The sequence below is a fragment of the Colias philodice genome, chromosome 21 (assembly GCF_061535455.1).
Source record: "Colias philodice isolate Cphi_HAF_F1 chromosome 21, ilColPhil1 Martin Lab GWU primary, whole genome shotgun sequence".
NCBI classification, from domain to species: Eukaryota; Metazoa; Arthropoda; class Insecta; order Lepidoptera; family Pieridae; genus Colias; species Colias philodice.
This window is the reverse complement of record NC_143106.1, coordinates 7,090,167-7,100,108: the sequence shown is the minus strand read 5'-3', so window position 1 is coordinate 7,100,108 and position 9,942 is coordinate 7,090,167. Positions and strand designations below refer to the sequence as shown.

General features: G+C 33.9%; 1 long non-coding RNA gene across 1 annotated transcript; it reads right to left on the bottom strand.

Moving 5' to 3' along the window:
- Positions 1–5,382: 5,382 nt before the first annotated feature.
- LOC149479023 (uncharacterized) lies at positions 5,383–7,544 on the bottom strand. Its single transcript, XR_016317316.1, has 2 exons — positions 6,960–7,544; positions 5,383–6,921 (listed from the first exon to the last, which is right to left on the bottom strand). It is a non-coding gene; the product is annotated as an uncharacterized LOC149479023 (long non-coding RNA).
- Between the last annotated feature and the right edge of the window lie 2,398 nt (positions 7,545–9,942).

Below are 9,942 nucleotides of genomic sequence, written 5' to 3'. Positions count from 1 at the left end.
ATAATTCGTATGAAAACCGCTGTCGCCAAAATCAACACATTCAAACCGAAAGCTAAACAGTACACACAAGTAAACTATGCCTTTTATTGGACAGCTCGATTTTAGTGAAAACTAACTTAACTATTAAATTAAGCTTTTGAATATGTATCCTAACGCACGAATTTACGGTTTATTTTAGAATAACATCCCTAAGTATATGAGACTTTTTGCTCCAATACGAACAAACGTGATAATAAGAATGGTAGACTGTGTCATTCATTGTTATTTCGATTACTATGGTGACACTCGTAATACTTGTAAATATTCTATAATTTTAAGGAAAAACGGCATTATTTCTAAAAAAAAATATTTTCCGATGAAATATTATTCCTTTATAAGTATAATTACAACTTGTGGAAGAATTTCCGCAATGGGAATTGCTGAAACACACCATGTATACACTCATACGTCTCCAGAGCAACTGAACAGTGACGAATGCAACTGGTGATGTGCAAATCACCTGAGTGGCGACAAGGTCACGCACGCTTACGACTTCTAGTGTCTTGTTATTTAGATTTCTATGGTATGAACGAATCTCTGAAGCAACCTTTGCTAATTGTGTATCATGATAACCTAAAAACAAAGAGAAAATATTTAAAAATCCCGCCAAGTGCGAGTCGTAATCGCGCACAAAGGGTTCCATACTATGGGGACCCCCTTAATATATTAGTATTTGTTGTTATAGCGGCAACAATACATCATTTGTGAAAATATCAGGTTTCTAGCTATGACGGTTATTGAGATTCAGCCTGGTGACAGACAGACAGCGGAGGATTAGTAATAGGGTCCCGTTTTACCCTTTGGGTACGGAACCCTAAAAACTAAACAATAAGAATAAGAACAAACTATAATTGGAATTGTTCTGGTAAATGTTCCTAGAAATTGTTTTTCAATAATATCTGAGTAGTATCACTAGTAGAGATAAACTACGATAACATGGCGTGCCCCTCCAAAATTCAAAACGTTTGAAAGTATTTGTGAAAGTATTTACAATGCACCACCAAGATTCACAACGCATGTGTGCGTAATGAGACGGCCGTCAAACAAAAACAAATCCACGGATTTGTTGCTCGACTAGTCACGCTCTAATCGCTCATTATTATTAGTAATGGCGCTGCACTGACGTATTCTATGAAAACGACACGTGCGTTGTCTTGGGCGCTCGGCAACTTATGATTAGTTGACCAACAAATCTGGACGTAAAGTACTAAAGACGAATACGTACAACTACATACAAACTCCTTCGTAAGGATGTCACTACACACATTGAAACAGTAATTTGGAGGGGCGCGCCATGTTATCGTAGTTTATCTCTAACGCATCTTCGCTTAAGTATGGGAAACATTAAAATATTACCTTTTCTTAGAAATGGTCGGTAAGAAAAGTCCGATACATCTTAAATAATCTTCTCTTATATCTGTAATGATTACAAGTATCGATTCTTAAAGTTATCTAATGTAGAAATATAAATTACTAGCTATTGCCCGCGACTTCGTCCGCGATTCCGTCGTTTTAATACGTCATTCGTCGTTTTTTGAAGTGAAAACTTCTTTAGCGGCGTTGAGCACTTTTTCTGTGATGGGTATAAAATCTTAAACTCGCGTCAGGACACGTGACCTGATCGAAAAAGCGTAAGACGGATGGATATCAAACATGCTCAACGTTAATAATCAAGTTTTCACTTCTGCCGGCACTCCCGGAGTGCAACCCGTCTTTTTTTTTTTTAAAGTAGCCTACCTTCTTCCTCACGGTTCAGTGGTTTTGGTGTAACAGACATAATATTAACGTTCATATTATTTTAGTAGGGAAATATTATACCTAATATGTCAATCTACAGTACTGTTCAAAAATATCACAATACGGAACATCTACATTCGTGGATGGAGCCTGGGCACAGTATTACAATATGGGTGTTATTTAAACGGTTAGCAAAGTATTGGTATATTTGTGAGCAGAAATATGTAATTGGTAAGCTAAAATTGATAGTTATAAGTTTCGGTTCACAGTAGTCTCTAGTGTACTTTTTAATATCTGAATGTTTGTGGAGCTCTGCCAGTGACACCTGCGCCACCTGAGCCAAAACTTTTATCAGACGCTTTAAAGCTCAAATAAATGAACTTAATTTATTTTTAAATGTCTGATTTTTGATATGTTATTAAAATAACTATTACAATGTTATATTTAATCAGTCAGACAAATTGTAATGACCAAACATCCCCTAAACACCAAAATTACTCAACAAACATTCAGACATTAAAAAGTACACTAGAGACTACTGTGAACCGAAACTTATATGCTTTAGAAAATGAAATGTTTTTGATTAGGTACCTAGCCGACCCTTAGCCATTGATGATGATGACGCAAAAAATACAAAACAGCGCAGTGACAAAACATGACTACGGAACCCTACTTTATGCGTGGTCCGACACGCACTTGGCCGGTTTTTATTATAGATATGTTAATTGTTCTATTATATGTAAAGCGTGCGTCTTGTAGTTAGTAATAAATATGTATTTATGAATACGATAATTTGAATAAATAAAATAAAAAGTACCTACCTCAGGGGCCCTAGTCTGTACAAATTAGTCGGTAATTACCGATAACTAATTTATAGTCCCGTCTTCAGCAATGAAAATGATGTCGCTTAATACCTCTCCCCAATTTGATGGAAGTATACAATGGATACATATTTGTTTATAATTTTTATTCTTCACAAAACTTTCCGTTATGCGTCAAAATATTTATATAATAATAGCCTTGTAGCAATGCATTTTTATCTAAATTAATAACATCATTATTTCAATTCCGTAGATATATGAAAAATAATTAATAGAATATAGATTTCATGGATTTGGAAAATCATTTCTTTGCAACACATTCGAATATTGTCAAAACAAATTATTCTTTGACATTGTCAATCGTTATGATACCGACGTTTGATCTCGACAAGATCTCGAAGGCCCTTCTCCCATTACGCTACCGGTATCCTACACGTCCGCGACTAGTATAGTTGGTCGCTTTTGCGTCGCGTTTCGCGCGTATCTCTTCGGAAGAAAGATAAAAAATTCTTATCATCATGTTGTAGTTCTCGTGCGGCTATAAAAACTATATATATAAATAATAAAATAATAATATATGGATGAATCCAGTACTTCCTACTTTTACGTCGTCACTGAAATCGCTCGACATAGCGTCCGTCTACAAAAACGAGGCACAATAATGATGAATTTAGTCATTTTTCAGTCGCTTAATATGCGAGCATCGGGCAGCGAGCAATTATCTAACTAGTATTCTACTCGAGTATCGTATTCTAGAAGTATCGAAATGGGAGAAGGGCCTTACGGTTTGTGTGGGTTTGTAGATACGGTTGATAATATCGGAAACATCTGTGGGAAACAGTATAGATTATTATAATTTTATAATAAATAGAAGATATTTCACACTTCCGATGCTATATGATTTAACGCAATATTTTTTTCTCTTATTTAATGTTATTGCAATTAAAATAAAATAAACAAATAATGTTTTATTTTTAAGATGGTTTCAAAATTTTATTGAAAATGTTAAGTAGCCTCTTATATTATATTAAATAAATATTAAAATAGTGTACTGCTGTCTGCATTTATTCAGCCTAAATTATTGCATTCATATATTCGATTAATTTCTTTCTGAACTTCTAGGATAATAAAATTATACAGATGAATACAAATAAAATAAAAACGATCCAATTACGAAAAAAAATTTTTAGAAAAATTTAATTTAACAGTTTATAATAGCTTAGTTGAAAATTTGGCTCAAAACCATCGTCTCTCACCAACATAATTCTAGTAACTTGTTCATCTGTAAAATATAAAATTTATAGATAAATATTTATATTTGTTACATAAATAATTACCAGTGAACCGCTAAATCAATTGCATATATTCATCCTTTGCTTATTAACTGTAATAAAATATACAATGATGCACATAATAATACAAGCTAAAAATACAAGTGATACAAATTATCCGTTCCGTCCTAAAACTTCCGTCCGTTTCTATGATGTCTTAAAGATTTCTCGAAAGGCTTTCGAATTGAGCAGAATTATCTTGTAGATCTTTTAAAGTCTTTTGATTAGAATTTTATTGCACTTCACAAATAATTACTAAACTAAAACTAATAGCTTTAACTATATAAAAACATAAAGCAGACTGATATTTTCTTAGGATATTTGTTATCCAATAGATTTATAGGAGTTTTAAGAATATAATTAAAAATTATCCTCTTGAAAACACAAAATTTATATTTATTTTGATAGAAATATTATTTTGATTGATTGATGTCAAATGTCAAAAAAGTAAATAATAAGAGCGAGCGCGCACGAGCAACTTTGTCTCCGCAACTTTTTTGTCTCCGCAACTATTTTGTCTCTCCCACCTATGGGCCAGTATGAAAGTGCGCGCACGTAGCGACGCCACTCCCCATACAAATTGATGGGAGAGACAAAATAGTTGCGGAGACAAAGTTGCTCGTGCGCGCTAGCTCTAAGATTGCCATACATGGAATTTTGGATTCCATGAATATATTGTAATAAATAGAACATTAAGGCAATTACACGGTTCAACGACCTTAATGATTCTGTCACTACATTTGAATTTGTTTTTTTAACCGCCCTCTATAAATATACATCGTTGTTGAAGTAAAAGTGACCAAAGATTATGGAATTGTATACTGTATCGTATTGTATCGTAATGTGTTAGTGGTTTTTACCTAATTTATGTTTTCTCTGAGAGGCAGTAACATATTACATTTATGAATAGTAAATATTGTGTACTATGTATGTTGTAAATGTAATGTAGGAAGACTCATCTTTCAACATTAACCGTTATAAGCAAAGTCTCTACTACATGACCCATTCTGGAGACCTTAAGATGACTAAGCAAGTAATTATAAGTTCTAGAGTGGGGAACAGTTAAGAAAACACCGATTTAGAAATTAATTTTATTCAACACGGACTCTACTATATTCTGGAGACCTGATGATGACTAGGGTGGAGAACATCTCACCTACAGAGATATAAAAGATGGAGTACATTATTTGACGTAATTCTATAGAACGGCCTCTACCATGTCATGGTGTATCGAATGTTAATGGTGACCAGGCAAATATTGTATTTAGCGTTCTCTGTATATCTCTTCATACCTAGTAGGAATATATGCATGCAACCTACACACACCGAAAAAAAATAGGGGAACGGACAAGAAATCACGTTTTTTTCGACTTGTTATGTATTTTGTAGTTAGTTCGGGGTTAATTTTTTAAATCCTAATTTGAATGTTGGGTTGTAGAATAAAAACGCCTTCGTGACAATTCATATTTTATTATTCCTTCACTTGGTACATTCACTTGATAGTTTTCTTAAATCCATACTAATATTATAAATGCGAAAGTAACTCTGTCTGTCTGTCTGTTACTCAATCACGCCTAAACTACTGAACCAATTTGCATGAAATTTGGTATGGAGATATTTTGATACCCGAGAAAGGACATAGGCTACTTTTTACCCCGGGACTTTGGATACGTTTTATCCCAGAAATCCCACGGGAACTATGAGGGCTTTTCTTTGACTGCGCGGGCGAAGCCGGGGGCGGAAAGCTAGTCTTACATAAATCACAAGGCACGGCTATGGCACTTATAGACCGCACTGGTCGGCTGTTTAAGATCAATTGGCTCGCTGATCGTCTCTTCAAAAAATGTAAGCGATCGACTGACAACTAACCAACTGGAGGGGAGGTTAAGTTGTCAGGCGGTAGATTAAAAATACCAGAAAACCTTGTCGATGGAAATGTTCTATGTATGATTTTAAAATTTGTAACACGAATCTATTTCTTTTTTCCTCGGAGAGTCACTGCAAAGGAATTATTGTTATATAATTTATATTTTTATGAATCACTAGCTTTCCGCCGGCGGCTCCGCCCGCGGTTTCAAAGAAAAACTCGCATAGTTCCCGTTCCCGTGGAATTTCCGGGATAAAACCTATCCTATATTACTCGTGGATAATGTAGCTTTTGAATGGTGAAAGAATTTTTAAAATCGGTCCAGTAGTTTTTGAGCCTATTCATTACAATCAAACAAACAAACAAACAAAGTTTTCCTCTTTATAATATTAGTGTAGAAGAAATCATCGGTTCACCCAGTTAAAAGTGCGGAGGTAACGGAACCAACAAAAAATTCAGTTGAATTGAGAATTTCGTCCTATAATGGCGTCGGCTAAAAATGTTGCTATACGTTTATGTCAGTTTTGACTTTCCTACGATTTTATACAATAATATAAAATTAAATGATTTTATACAATATAAAAAAAATTGCTGATTTTCGGCGGTATGGCGACCATTTGGAACTGTCTGAAAAGTATGGCATGGCGATTTTCGTACATGGCTACTGGACGATGATTACCTGTGCAAAAATTAGCCTGGTACAAATGGTTGAATTTTTTTTTAAATCAACGCATTCACGTTGGTATTGTGGGCTGTAAATTACACCGGAAAAGTATGGCATGAAACTACCGCCTACTTCTTTTTTATGGGCTATCGGTAAATCCTAAAATTTTTGTGTTACAAATCGTTTGCCTTTCGTAATTTATCCGACGAGTTCGACTAACGCCCACGCGACTAGTCTGCCGGTACCACTGTTCTGACCATGATTTTTCTTTTTGTCATTGCGTACTAAGACCACTGTAGAACCGGCATCCTGTTACAAATGACCCAAAATTTTGTGTCAGTATCTCCCGGCTTTGGATTGTTTTTGACCCTTAAAATATACGATAGAACAGCAATTAATCTTTTTTAAAAAATATTCAAGGCACAGGGAAAGTCTGGTTAATGTTTTATAGGTATGTGTTTTCTGATAATTAGGTTGTGTGTTTTCTGATAAAGTTTTACTGTCAAAAATTATCAACACTGGATATTATTCAATGACGCCTTTCAAAAACAAAACTAATTTACAAACAGATTTTTATATCTTTACATACCTATTTTTAACTTTCATTTCATGAACTGCTCATGTAAATACCTATTACAATCTGGTTTAATTTAACAAAACATTCAATTCGGTGAATTTTAGCGTTATTTTGCAAAAAAAACCGCACGTACAGTCCCCCGTCCGAGTCGAACTGACACCGTCAAATTTCGTCGAAAATATGCAATAGAGGTGAGGTTTTATGTGGGTTTTATTATAAATTCGAGTTTTTTCTTGATAATTTAACGATAATAATGAAAATTGAAAAAACAATCAATACAAATTGTTACAAATATCATAACATATTTTTTGGTATAAATTTCATGTATAAATATGTAGCCGTTTTCCTAACAAAATGCGTTTTATGTTCAAAAAGGGGTTGATTTGTATGTATTTTTTTTTATGTTTAGGCCGTTCTAAACTGAAAAGTAAACAATACACTTTGTTAATTATATCCTTGAGTATCACATATATTTTTTTTAAGACAATCGTACCAACAGTTTCCTCAACAAAATTCAATATGTTTAAGGTCACAGTTTAAGGTGTTTTTCGGTTTTGACCATAGTGATCACCTTAATTAAACGATTGATATAAAAAAATATCGAATTTGATTAGAATTAAATTAACTGCCATGTTTTTTGTGCATAACATGTGCTTTTTTCATATGCAATTGTATTTGTAATAAAGCGAAAAATTTATGTAACTAATTTCTATATATTCCATAATATCAAGGTAAATTTCTTGGAAAAACAACACTAAATTTTTTAGGTCCATACTATAGTTACTGAACATCGTTAGTTACCGACCGATTTCGGTCGAGATCGATGTCGACTAATGTGTCGAAACTACGCCTACAGGTTTATGTAAGTTTCATTATCTTGGCTGACAATATGAAAAAGAAAATCGTGAAATAAATATTTACCTACCTATTATCTTACGTCAATATTGTCTTCCTTAATAATGAGGGAAGTCCTTTTTTGGGAGCTATATTTTATTTGTTTTAGTAGCAACCCCTACTTGTCTGACATTAAAGACCTAATAAAATTTAGTTTAATAATCTAAGTTTGCGTTTTAGTTGTTATTTATGTATCTGAATGTTTTGGAAAAATAATTTCGACATATACGTTAGATAGTTATGGTAATAGGTTTGTATCTAAGGTTTGTATTATAAAGTGAGAATAAAATGATCTTCAATGTTTTTGGCGAGTAAGGATTAAAAATGAGAATTTAAACTTATGTAGTTTTATTGTAAAACTAGATTTCCGCCCGCGGCTTCGCCCGCGTTTTCAAAGGAAAACCCGCATAGTTCCCGTTCCCGTGGGATTTCCGGGATAAAACCTATCCTATGTGTTAATCCAAGTTACCCTCTATAGGTATGTGTGCTAAATTTCATTGTAATCGGTTCAGTAGTTTTTACGTGAAAGAGTAACAAACATCCATACATCCATACATCCATACATCCATACTTACAAACTTTCGCCTTTATAATAGTATTGTAAAATTCATGCCTTTTGCGTAAGTTTTAGAAAGTCTCAAGTTCCTATATTGTGAGGGACTGTAAGACTCACATTGGTGGAGGCTTCCACCCTATAATTGTGCTGGGGTTGGTGAAGAAAAAGACCAAATGCTGCTTATTACTATACGACGAGTCTTCTACCGCAGAGTATACTATGTGTTCTGAGTTATGCGAGCGTGCGTGCTTTTGGCGCGAAAAGTGGTTATATTTATGTGTCGATTACAGGTGTTAATGCGTGCGGTAGGAAAACTCTCGCGTAGTACTCATTTATTTCTCATAATTTCTTATATCTATTACATTATATTATTTACTTATATCTATTACATTATAATACTATTTACTTATGCTAAAATAACAACACCAATAATCATAAACTTTATTTGTCAAACAATCTATAAACTGTAAGAATTATACGAACACTATTTTTACTATCTATTATGTATCACACACTATTTTCTCTTATATACTATTACAATTTACGAACATAACACATTTAAATCAGTCTTAAAACATTCTATACAGGTTAACACAGCTAAATACACGAAAAGAACATTACATATACATTATAGACGATTAAACTTGTTATGTAAAACAAATGAACTTATAACACAGTTAAACTATTATGAAACGAAATAAACGCTCTATATAAATGAAACTTAAAGTAATAACTTTTACATACGTTTTTATATTGTCGCGAACATATATGTTTGCGTCAATGCGTGAACTTCTGAATTGGTCCTGCTCCTTTGGGATTTCCGTTATGAAGACTATCCCTACGTCCTTTTTCAGTTTCAAATTTCTAATTCAAATTACATTTATTTGCAAGAATGCAGTTACCTACAAATATAGGTGTTGTTATTAAAGTTTACAAACTACATAGTGCCAAATTTCAACCATATCGGTTCCGTGGTTTAGGCGTGAAGAAGAGACAGACAGAGTTACTTTCGCATTTATAATATTAAATAAATCAGTATGGATTAATATTAATAGGTATTTATAGTAAGGAAGTATCAAGTAAGGATAGGTACTTGTGGCATAACAGATATGCTTAATTTTGATAAAACATCATTACAGTCAAATTCAGTCAAATCTATAAGATTACCTTTACAAATTTGAAAAACTTATGAGACAAAAACCAAAAACCAAAAGGGCGGAGCCTGGGCGAGCGGATAGGTTAGTTTAAGGCGATTAACACACGGTGCCGCGTCCCGCCGCGGTTGGCGGTGAAGCGGTTCTCAAGTTGCATTGGCTTCTATTAAATCCGTTGATACCAAACACACATACACCGCCCGACCGCGCGGTCGAACGGTCCGTTCCTCGTAGGGATTCACTGCCAACCGCCGCGGTGCGCGGTGCCGTGTGTTAATCGCCTTAGTATCAAAACGCATAAA